A 12,482-nucleotide genomic window follows, 5' to 3' on the forward strand; every position below is an offset into this window, starting at 1 on the left:
GTATGGCCTCGTAGTCCCATAGAGAAGGACTGGATGTGTAATAATCACACGCAGCACCTGTCCTTCCCGGGAGCTGCCCAAAATGGGCGTGCACGCAGCACGGGTCTGTACATGCCGCCCGTTTCTAGTGTGAATGAGGGCTTAAAGTGATACTAAACATAAATCTCTGAATTGAAGCTGACACTTTCCTTCCTTCTGGAGGGTGGCTACTTTTATTCCCCATGGTCCCTGTGTGTGTTGTAAAGTAGCCACCGCTCCAAGCTCGCTCCTGTGATGGACTACAATCTCATGTTTAGTCTACTAATTTGCATTAAGATTGTAGTCCATCACAAGGGTGAGCTTGGAGCGGTGGCTACTTTACAATACACACAGGGGCCATGAGGAACAAAAGTGGCCCCCCTCCAGAAGGAAGGACATTGTCGGCACCAATTCAGAGATGATTTGGGGATCTATAGCCGAGTGATAAACAAATAAGATAAATTTTTTGTTAATAGTTATGGTACTTGAATGTATTTTTAAGTTTTTTAACACCTGAGTTTAGTGTCACTTTCAGTTCTCCACAAATCTGTGGCATGCTTTTTATTTCAGCATTGTGCTCAGCGTTCTCAGCCGTTGGCTCACTGAAACCCCATGCAGCACTGAGCGTTGAGCAGCAATTCACAGATCAGCCCCCTCCACAAGTAGAGATTTTTTTTTTCCTGGAGGACCTCTTTAAAATGTTGACCTTGACCCAGTATTACCTGCAGTCTTTTCTTTCTCAGTGATGGCTCCATATTTTGCACACATTTGAACACACAGGCTTATTTTTCATAATGACATATTTAGTTTTAGTGGAGTGCGATGTGTCAGTGTAGTGGGGTCTTGTCTTTCGTGTAGCACTCTTGTAATGACTGTGTTTCCTACTCTCTGATGCTTCAGTCCCAGAGTGCCTTATGAAACGTCATGCTGATGAGAGCATGAACATTAGATAAGTGTTTTGTATACAACATACCAGTGTGCCTGCATGGATACTCACCGTGTTTGTACTGTACTTTTGTTTATAAGATTTCCAAACACAAATGGCCAGTTATCAATTTGTCCGTTGCTTTCTGTTGTGATTTCGCAAAAAAGGTGGTCACATGAGGCACACTGGGATTCACACAGCTCTGATCACTTTTCTTTGTATGGATTGTTAAAGAAAAAAACCAGTATATAAAATGTCTATGTGAACAAGCCTATAAAGCTAGCTTTGGATCTGCAACACTGGAAAGGAAGGTCATTAGGCATGTCGTCCATTCAGGATAATGTCATGGATATTTTTCTTACCGGTCACTGTGTTCTTTTAGTTGTGCTCCAATTCTTAGTCGTATTGTTGCTAATGAGCTATTATCTCAAGGCTTTAAATAGAAAATCCTCCCAAAACATCATGGGCAGGGTGCGTAAGAGGTTAATTTACATAGCTTGGATGTTTGCCAGTCCATGCATCTTCCAAGCATGTGTTATGATGGTCCAGCAGTTCCACCCGCTGCATGTTGAATGCTACTTTTCTGTGTGAATCTTTCATTCACTTGGAAAAAACATTTCCAGGTGTCATTCCTCCTGATTTTTCTTTTATTCATATCTAATTGGGCTCCTAGTAGCCTAGCCATGCCTAGCTGGCACCTATGTTGTGTGGGGAGCTGGGATTTACCCTCTACCCTTCTCTAGTAACATGCAAGGAGGACTTTTTCTTCTCTCCCCCCATTGTAGTATTAGCCCAAACTAGTTTTTTCTGTGTGTCATGATTTTGTTGCTGAAAATGGAGAAACAGAAGAAGTAGGACACAGTACATGCATGCATTATTTTATTCATTTTGCACTAGGCCCGAACACAGGCATTGGGCGTGGCTGCAGTGTCATTGACTTCAATGCACGGCCACACCCCCTCCCACACCTAAATGCAGGAAGCTGGCCAGGATGCATTACAGTGCATTCCAGCAGCTAATCGCGCTGGATCACTCTGTATATGGAACCCTTAGTCCTCTTTTCGGTCAAAAGAGTATATTTACTAATGTTCTCCCGTGACCCAAAGTCGGCTACTGTCCGCTATTTGCTGCAGCCGGGGAAGATCCCAACAATATTGTCAGGATCCACCCTGCTGCTTGCTTGACAGCTGGGTCTGCGTCTTTAGAGCCAGCGGGCCATCTGTGCCCGCCCTCTCCATCTGTCTCTCCAATAAGCACTATAGGAACAGGGAGGGGAGGAGGGAATCCCTGCGGGAAGCGGTGACTGCAGGGAGAAGATCGTGACCTGAGTGATGAGCGGTTAAAGGAGAACTATGGGGTCAGGGCTTTTCCCCATAGTTCTTCTTAGGGTAACGGGAGGACACAAACTAGCATCCTCCCATCACCCTAAGCTCAGTATACCGCGGTATATTGAGACGCCGCAGCTGAAGCGGATCCCGACAATTATGTATGGATCCGCCCAGCTGCGTGAGTGACAGCTGGCTTTGCCTATCTAGAGGCAGAGCCTGCTGTCCCCGCCCTCCCCCGTCCATTCCGCCAGTCAGCGCTGGAGGATCGGAGGGGGGAATCCAGTCCTTCCCCTGTCACGGCAGAGAGCTGTGACAGGATCGAGAAGTGAGCGAACCCGGTATGTGTTCGCTTACCTCCCAATCTACTGAGCCGACCTGTGACAGTCTCATTGTCACAGGTCAGCTAGAACTATGAGGTGAGTGAAAAGCACTCACCTCATAGTTCTCCTTTTAATGATTACTCACCTCCCGATCTATAAAGTCGACATGTGACACCTGCAATGTCCCAAACTGCCTCTAAGTATTGGAAAGAGTACATTTTACTCTCCCAACACTTCTCTAATAGGATGGGGGGTATTTTGAATATCATCAGTATGCATTATAAATGTACCATATTCCCACACATGACAAAATGTTTACACGGTTCTCCATTGGCCTGTCGTAGCTTCTAGAAGAATAAAACAAATACTGTACTGTAAGGGACGATCTTGTGTTTAATAGGCATTCATATATATTTTAAACATTTCTATTTCATGGAGAGGGTACTTTCGTTAATAAAATGCATGGCGTGAGTGTGTCATGCAGTTCCATTTATCTTTTGTATACAATTTGCTTTTTCTCAAAATACAGCAAAATGCTGCTTGCTGGACTTTAAGAAAAAACCATCTGGAAGGAACTGCATTCATTATAAGGACACCGCTCTCGTCATACATTTTATAGCTGCTTCAAATGGGTTTTACTGTACTGAAAATGCACACATGTGAGCAGGGTCTGAGGCCCCATTCACACATAGGCGTATTGTAATATGCGCGTCTGTCGCGCGACCGTCACGCGTTTTTTTTTTACCGCGGTTCGCGGTAAAAAAGTTGCGCGATTCCAAAGGCTACTTGACAGTATCCAAATGGAAAACGCCCTACAAAACGGCCCAAAGTAGTCCCGGGACCTTTTCAGGCGTGGGCCGTTTTGTAGTGCGTTCGGGACGGGCGGAAATACGGACAGGTGGGAACGAGACCATTGACTGTAATACTATTTATATTTTGGACCGTTTTGTAGATCGTTCGTCGAGCGTAGAATGCGCTACAAAACAGTCAGGTGTGAATGGGGCCTAAGGCAGCAACCTGAAGACTGTCTCAAATATTGTAATTAAAGTGACGCTGAACTCAGGAGTAAAGTCTTAAAAATACATTGAGGTACCTGAACTAGTAACAAAAATGTATCTTATTTGTGTATCACTCAGCTGTAGATCCTCAAATCATCTCTGATATGGTGCTGACACTGTCCTTCCTTCTGGAGGGTGGCTACTTTTGTTCCTCATGGCCCCTGTGTGTGTTGTAAAGTAATCACAGCTCCAAGCTCACTCCCATCATGGACTGCAATCTCAATACAAGTTAGTAAAATAAACATGAGATTGTAGTCCATCACAGGAGCGAACTTGGAGCGGTGACTTTACAACACACACAGGGACCATAGGGAACGAACGTAGCCCCCCTGCAGAAGGAAGGACAGTGTCAGCACCAATTCAGAGATGATTTGAGGATCTACAGCCGAGTGATACACAAATAAGATACATTTTTGTTAATAGGGTAGTTGAATGTATTTTTGAGATTTAACTCCTGAGTTTAGTGTCACTTTTAAGTGTCTGACTATTTGTAGTTGCCTCTGGAGGAGAAATGTAAAGTGTCAGACTCTAAAATTTACTTTTGTATTTAAAGTAAAATGTTATTTTGTTATGAATAAAACCGACATTTATGTGCACACTACATCCTAGAAATACTGGGAGATCCGGGGATTTGGAACTCATTTCGGTTTGTGTATAAATATCAGGATCTGCTAGAGTAAAGCAGAAATCTTTATGGTCGGGGATTGCACACAACTGGCTGTAGTGACCATTCCTTTAAATTCTAATTTCAGTTAAGTTTCTTTAGCTGTATTTATCGTTTTATAAGTTATATTGTTTGCACACGTATGATGTTGTGATCAATTGCACTGTGACTTCATATGATTTAAATATATATTGTGTCCTTTTTTTGGTTTATTTAAAGTTACCAAAGAATCAGTAAATGGAGTGTATTCATTTTTTGCTTGTTTTTGGTTTTGAATGTACCGTATGTTCGTTTTCAAAAAGGATTAAAGATGTTTAAGTTGCAATGATTGGAAAGTCCGCGTTAAATATACAAGTCACCCACAGCAGCCATTTCCTAGGTTTGCTTAAAGAAGAACTCCTAGGATGGTATACTCACCTGATCCTCTGTGTTGTGGCTATGACCGCTCATCTCTCTCCGCTTGAGCGGTGGTATGTCCCTCAGCCTCCTGATGTCTAATGCAATTGCATTGGACGTGATGACGTTATGGGTTCTTAGACCACCGGAGCCCAGGGGAAGAGAGGCTGCGATGACCAGTCTTGCAACCAAGCGGGAGCAAGGATCAGGTGAGTATATCTTCTTCATTTTAGCCCCTAAAGGAAAATGCGCACTTAACCCGTGCAGTGCATTTCCACATTTCTTGGAGTTCTCTTTTTAATGTTTAGTCTTTGTGGGACTTAGTGTGAAGTGTCCAAACAACATATCTTGTCCATAGAATTCAGTCAGCTTCACATTGTCTATAGCCCAGAGTCCGGTCCAGTGTGAACAAAATGCTGCAAGCACTATTTTATTCGCACCAGACCGCAGACATAATGTGCCTTACGATCCCGTGCGGCCGATCGCATTGCGGCCGTAGGGCGTGGCTATGGTGCCATTCACTTCAATGGCTCGCCGCGCCCCCTCCTGCCCCACCAAAGTGAGCCGGCCGCAATGCGTTCTGGCCAGAATCGGGCCGGAACGCACTGCATCTGTTGTGAACAAGGCCCAACCCCCCCCTTACCCTAATCGTAGTGTTTTTCTCACACAAACTTGTGTACATTTTTTAATTCCATAGGGATACAGTGTGATGCTTTTTTGGTCTGGAAACAAACTGTTCTGGACATGATGTGAACAAGCCCTTTATGCAGGTCTATTGACTTGCATTAGATATGAGGGTGCCCATGGATATTCCACAATTGGAGCAGAGTGGATAAGAGGAGAACACTGACTTCTGCAGGACCGAGGATCACATGAGTATATCTGCTTTATTTTAACCCTCTACACAAATTGAGAATTTAATCCTTGCATTGCAAGGGTAGCCCCATTTGTGTTGTACAACATGTTGCCCTAGGCTTGACTTTGTCATTGAAAACAAAGACTTTTTGTAAAAAGTTGAGTTGCTTGCCACATATTTGCGTTCCTGTTCCACGCACAATGTTGTGAAGGCATTAAAAGTCACCTAATTAGAGGTCAACGTCACAGCAAACAAATTTTTCTGCTTTCAATACTTTCCAACAAGCTGAAACAGATTCCTAGTTTCATCCTACTGCAGGTAGTACAAAACCGATTGTTGGTGTATTGCTGCATTGATGGATTCTCCATACTGTAAAATAAACACATACCTGGGGATTCCATTGATCACTAGAAGCTATAGAATGAAGAATGACACAGTCTTTTGGGAGGAGGTAAAAAATTGTAGAATATAACCACAGGAATCTCAGTGGAGGTTAAAACTAACAATACTGTGCAGACTTAGTGTAGAAGTCCAGACCCAAGCCTGGGCCTGAGAAACCTGTACACAGGGAGTGTTTTGTAAGTAGACACAGGTACTGCGAGCACCAGTATTGTTAGAGTTCACACTGTGTAGGACCTGATCGGTTTAAATGCATGAAATGCAAATGCTTTTTCAGAATCAAAACATTTAAGTGACTTCTCTGAGGAATCTCTTGTATTAATCCTATGGTGACATGTTAGTTTTAAAGGGAGGCAAGAGAGATGAGCATATGGTTTTTTTTTTTCCTCTGTTCACTTTGCAGTCTTGCTGCTACAGCAAGCTTTCAGGTGTTCAATATACACTATATTGATAAAAGTATTGGGACACCGGCCTTTACACGCACATGAACTTTAATAGCATTCCCAGTCTTACTCCGTAGAGTTCAATATTGAGTTGGCCCGCCCTTTGCAGCTATAACAGCGTCAACTCTTCTGGGAAGGCGTCCACAAGGTTTAGGAGTGTGTCTATGGGAATGTTTGACCATTCTTCCAGAAGCGCCGGAGCATGAAATTGTCCAAAATGTCTAGGTATGCTGATGCCTTAAGAGTTCCCTTCACTGGAACTTAGGGGCCAAGCCCAACCCCTGAAAAACAACCCCACACCATAACCCCCCCCTCCACCAAACTTTACACTTGGCACAATGCAGTCAGGCAAGTACCGTTCTCCTGGCAACCGCCAAATCCAGACACGTCCATCGAATTTCCAGACAGAGAAGCGTGATTCATCACTCCAGAGAACACGTCTGCACTTCTCTAGAGTCCAGTGGCGGCGTGCTTTACACCACTGCATCCGACGCTATGCATTGCACTTGGTGATGTAAGGCTTGGATGCAGCTGCTAGGCCATGGAAACCCATTCCATGAAGCGCTCTACACACTGTTGTTCTGACAATCTGAAGTTCAGAGATCTGTAGCTATTGACTCTGAAGATAGTTGGCGACTTCCGCGCACTTGTGCTTCAGCATGCGCTGACTCCGCTCTGTCATTTTACGTGGCTTACCACTTTGTGGCTGCGTTGCTGCTGTTCCCAGCTGCTTCCACTCTGTTATAATACCACTAACAGGTGACCGTGGAATATTTAGTAGCAAGGACATTTCACAGAACACCTGAATCCAATCATTTGGAGGGGTGTCCCAATACTTTTGGCAATATAGTGTATGTTTGAAGGGAACATGTAAGGGCAGCTATCACTTGTTACAGCCAAAGCTCACATCCAATGCAACATCAGGTATAGTAATGTGTCTTCCCCAGAACTAGCAGCACTTCTTTGAGTTAGGCAATGGAGACCTGCAGTGTTTTGTGGGAGACTAACAAGTTTCTTTTAGCTGTACTGCTAACTTGTCTATTATATGCAAAGTGTAATAGATCTATCTTCAGAGTTCAGTGGTGAAATGAATTTATTTTACAACAATCTGTAACAACCCTTAAACCTTTTTTAAATGGATTAATTAAGGGAATGGTTAAACCCCATCAGTCTATTTTTGCTGCCTGTGTACCATTGGGGAGATTTCCCTTTACCTCCTGCCCTATAGACACAACAGAAAGTGACAGGAAATCTGTCCAAAGTAAGAAAAATGCCCTTTTAGACAGACAGTTGTTACCAGAACAAGTGTGCCTATTGGAGACCTTCCCCTCTATTTCAGTTCTGGATGTTGCTCAATATTTTGGTTTTTACCTATCTTGTAGTCCTGGTGACAAAGGTTACCAGAACAAATATAGAAATGGAATCTGCCTAGGGCTCACGCAGGCACAACTCAAAACCCCTCATCACCCTATCCAAAACTTAAAACAAGGTTTTTTGGCTTTAAATGCACTTTAATGTTGGTACATTAGGAAAATCCCTGAAGTGTCACCAAAAAAGTATCTGCTCTAAAGTCTTAACAGTTTAACAGCATTAAATCAGTACAGGTACACTTTCCCTGTAGTGCTAATACTGATGTAATCATACATTTCTGTGTTTAGGTTCTCGGTTCCCCTTATCTTAATTTTGTGAAATAAAGGAGCTGGATATTCATTGTATTGTGTTCACTGTACACATGTTTACATGAATTGCAGAGTATGCTGCTATTCACATACTGTAGTTTGCAACTGTTGTCACTTATGTTACAACCCTATCGTCCACTACTTCCTGTAATAATTACATCTACATTTGTAAGAATGTCTAAATAAACTTTCATCAGAATCAAAAAAGAAAAATTGTGTTACCAGAAACATGCAGAGTTCATCTATATGTCAAACTGTCCTGTATTCTTGCACAATTGCACAACTCCTCCCTATGATAGAGAAATAAACTGTTCTGTTAGCGTATTGGAATTTTCCCAGAGGGCTGTTCGGGTGAGATCTTTTGGGTGCCCAGTGCCTACGTGTGTTCTTAAATAAGAACTCCAATATTTTCAAGCAGTTCCAATTGTCATTGCTTTACCCTGAATAAAATGACTACACTTGAGGCTAGGTTCACACCTGCACTATGCCGCACGACCCCCGGGATGCGCATACCGGGCGTCGTGTGGTCCTGCACAATGCAGGCCGCAATTACCATTTGGCCCCATTGATTTCAATGAGGTGACATCCGCAGGGCAGTCGCAGAATAAAGGTACAAGTACCTTTTTTGCGATACACGACGCGTGGCTGTTTTAGCTGTGATCGTGTTTGGAAGCATGGGCGGAATTGTGGCGGGAAAATGCGCAATGCGACCGGAGTACCATTAGAAAATAATGGTACTCAGAGCGCGATGGGTTCACAGCTTGGCGACTCCTGAATTGTGCGTGATGGCCGCGCTGTGAGGTGTCGCCTAGGTGCACCTAGCCTGAATGTATCAACCTGCTTCCTGGCAAACGTACAAATTAATCAGCAGATTAGAATAGCGCTCATTCCAGGTCTTTGCCTCTTCTGATAATGTGAGGCTTTACAGCCGAGTGATAAACAAATAAGATACATTTTTGTTAATAGTTAAGGTACTTGAATGCATTTTTAATTGCTGAGTTTAGTGTCACTTTACACTGTGGAGAAAGGTTAGAACCTCTGGATTTTTTGTGCAGTCTTTATCTGCATTAGGGAGAATTAACCCTAGTTTGTTTTTGGTGTCAATGGGATGGAAAGTGAGGAAAACTCCCTGTCTTGGAACCCAGTCATAGAAGTTTTGCAAAGTTGTAATTGCCCCCATTAAGGTAAGAATATTTTTATCGTGTCCCTCTGGAGGTCTGTTGACATGACAGAACTTGTGAAATCTCTCCAGCAGAGACAGCAATGAAAACAAGATTGGCAGAAACACAGAATCCAGGAACTAGACCAGGTCACCCCTGGGCATGTTTCCTTACCAGGGATATTCCAGGGATGGCAAATGTTAGGTGCAAGCTTTAGCAACGTGGCCATATCATAGAGGGCAGTCGGGCATGCAGGTCCTTGCCAAATGCATGTAGGATGCTCAGTCTGCAAAATGTTTTACAAACTTTTGAACTCGCAAGCAAAACCTTTGGAGAGTATAAGGGGGGGAAGTAACAGCTAGCTAATGGCTTGTTGGTGGGACAATAGGTTTACATATAATACTATTATTAAAATGGGTACCTTTAGGTACTTTGGCTACCTGCCTCTAGGGAACTGTAGATCGTTTGTTTTAAAACCTGGAGGTGGAAAATGCAATAACCCTTTTTGAAAAATGATAACCTAAAAGGTACATCTGCTAAGAAGTGTAAACCCAGTGCTTGCTATATAGTTCATCGGGGAATGGATGCTAATAGCACCTATGTGCAGTCAAGGGGTTTCCGAGGATTGTAGTATGAATACATGTCTGTCTGGAAGGTAGAACCTCCAGTAAGTCTGTATCTTCTTATAACTTCATAAACAAAAGAACATGCTAATTTTTCCTGTGAAAAGTTGGTTAAAAAGCTCACATGGAAGGTGGATCCAAGAAGATTTCCAAGTCACTGAATTTCCCTTGGACTACAGTTTAATCCTTATTAAGAAATGAAAGGAGTATGGCACAACTATAAGTCTGTGAAAGAACAGGATGTCCACCAAAACTGAGTGACTGCAAGGAGGAGAATAGTGTTGGACACCACGAGGAGACCTACAACAACTCATGTTGACACATCGGGAGATGTCACCTTTCTACTCCTTCAAGGGACTATTCCCCCCATCCTGAGGAAGTGGTCACATTAGAGCCACGAAATGCGTTAATGGTGTTATATGTATGTACTCTTCAACAAAAAGATTTATTGATAAAAGACCTAGACTTTGTCTGATTTGACCGGGTGCCTCTGCTGGCCTAATTTATGTATTTGGGGACACTTTGATGATATCCTGCAGACCAGATCAGACTCCAATAGCATACTAGCTCCGGATCATCCAAACCTCACCACTTCTGCTTCTGCTTGGATGCAGTCACTGTTGGGCCAATGTTTTTTTGCTCACACTCAGTTAATTTGTAAATCCAGTTTTGTCAAGCCAATTGGTGCCAACAAGACCACCCATGGCTCGAATTTCAGCTGATTGAGCAGGAGTCAGCCAGCTGGGTTTTGCCAGATTCATTGGGTACACCTAGAATGATTCACAGTTCTTTAACCCCTTCATGACTGAGGCCCTTTTTTCCATTTTTGCACCCATGTTATATTCCACATTTTAGGCCTGAAAATGACGTAAAACCCCCCAACATTATATATTTATTAGGGAATGAAGTCTGTGCCAACTTGATAGCATCACGTGGTTCCCTTTAGGCTTGTCACACATTCACACAATAAACTCCCATTCTACCTCATGTTCTCATCTTAAATGTGCTCTGTTTGAGAGCCGGGACTGTGCAGAGTTTTGGAGTACACTAAAGTTACTGTCATGGAACTTGCCTGAAGTGTGAGTTTTGTGACATTATTCTACTGGAATTAGGCCATGTAGAACAATTGTATCATGTATGTGGTCAGAAGCAATGCTTGGATGGGTTATGGTAGTCAAATAATGTTCAGTATTAAGGGGCCTAATGTGGTAAACATTCACCACACAATTATACGTCCACTAGCTGGAACTAGGGGCCCTAGGAGGTTTATCTGAGCACAATAATCTTAATGGAGTTCAGTAGATTGTAGGGTTACTTTTCTGTAATGCCACCTGTCTCAAGGTGCCCATACACCTGCCGAATATCGTCCGATAATCGGCAGGTGTATGGGCAGCATGCGACCGCATCTACTGTACGGTCACACGACTTTCGTCTGCCTAGCACGCTGGAAAACCTGCCGACAATCGTACGATTTTCGGCGGGTTGGCAGCATGCTCGGAAGATGAAAGCCGCACGGGCCAGTGTGCGCAAGCGCACACAGCCCACTCTATTGCCAGCATAAAGACGGCCCCCCTCTTTTTCAATTGTCCCCCTTTGATCTCCATCATTTGAGATCCCCAATCCCAACTGATTATGAAAGATTAATACTACTTCAATGCAATGCTATGCTGTGAATGGGCCCCGAGGCTCGGTGGACATTTTGGCATTGCAGTAATGCATGTGCCCACAACTGTGTCGGTGCGATAAAGTGCTATTCAAGGCAAACCTGCGCACCTTGCCAACAGACAGGCGCATTGGCGGCCTGACACCGTGCACATTAACATGCGGAAATGCAATGGCGAAGTGTGAGCCTTTCCCAGCTACTTGCATTGAAGAAGTAGGACATTAGTAGGACCCTTCAGGACGGTCAGACTGTATTATTAGGACATTAGTAGGACCCTCCAGGACGGTCAGACTGTATTATTAGGACCCTCCAGGACGGTCAGACTGTATTATTAGGACATTAGTAGGTCCCTCCAGGACGGTCAGACTGTATTATGAGGACATTAGTAGGTCCCCTCCAGGACGGTCAGAGTGTATTATTAGGACATCAGTAGGTCCCTCCAGGACGGTCAGACTGTATTATTAGGACATTAGTAGGTCCCCTCCAGGACGGTCAGACTGTATTATTAGGACATTAGTAGGTCCCCCTCCAGGACAATTTGCATCCAAGCCCCGCCTCCTCTTTCCTCTGATTTGATAAAGGGGGTTGCGCGGGTCATACAGACATGGTATGGAGCACAAACAGGCTGAATCTGCCTGAAAGAAGCTCATGCACCTTTTCCAGCACTCAGCGTTATAACAGCTTGCTGCTAAACTCTCAGGTGTGAACAGGGGCCATAGAAATGAATAGGAATTCTTGTGTTGTGAGTTTCGACGCGTTAGCTTTCATTGTCAAAACGCCCAGGTGTGAACAGGGACTTAGTAGGGAGTGAAGGGGGGATGACCATTGGTAGGGTGTGAAGGGAGGGATGACCATTGGTAGGGTGTGAAGGGAGGGATGACCGTTGGTAGGGTGTGAAGGGGGGGATGACCGTTGGTAGGGAGTGAAGGGGGGGATGACCGTTGGTAGGG

Source organism: Nanorana parkeri, unplaced genomic scaffold, assembly GCF_000935625.1.
Source record: "Nanorana parkeri isolate BGI_ZX_2015 unplaced genomic scaffold, ASM93562v1 scaffold434, whole genome shotgun sequence".
Lineage (NCBI taxonomy): Eukaryota > Metazoa > Chordata > Amphibia > Anura > Dicroglossidae > Nanorana > Nanorana parkeri.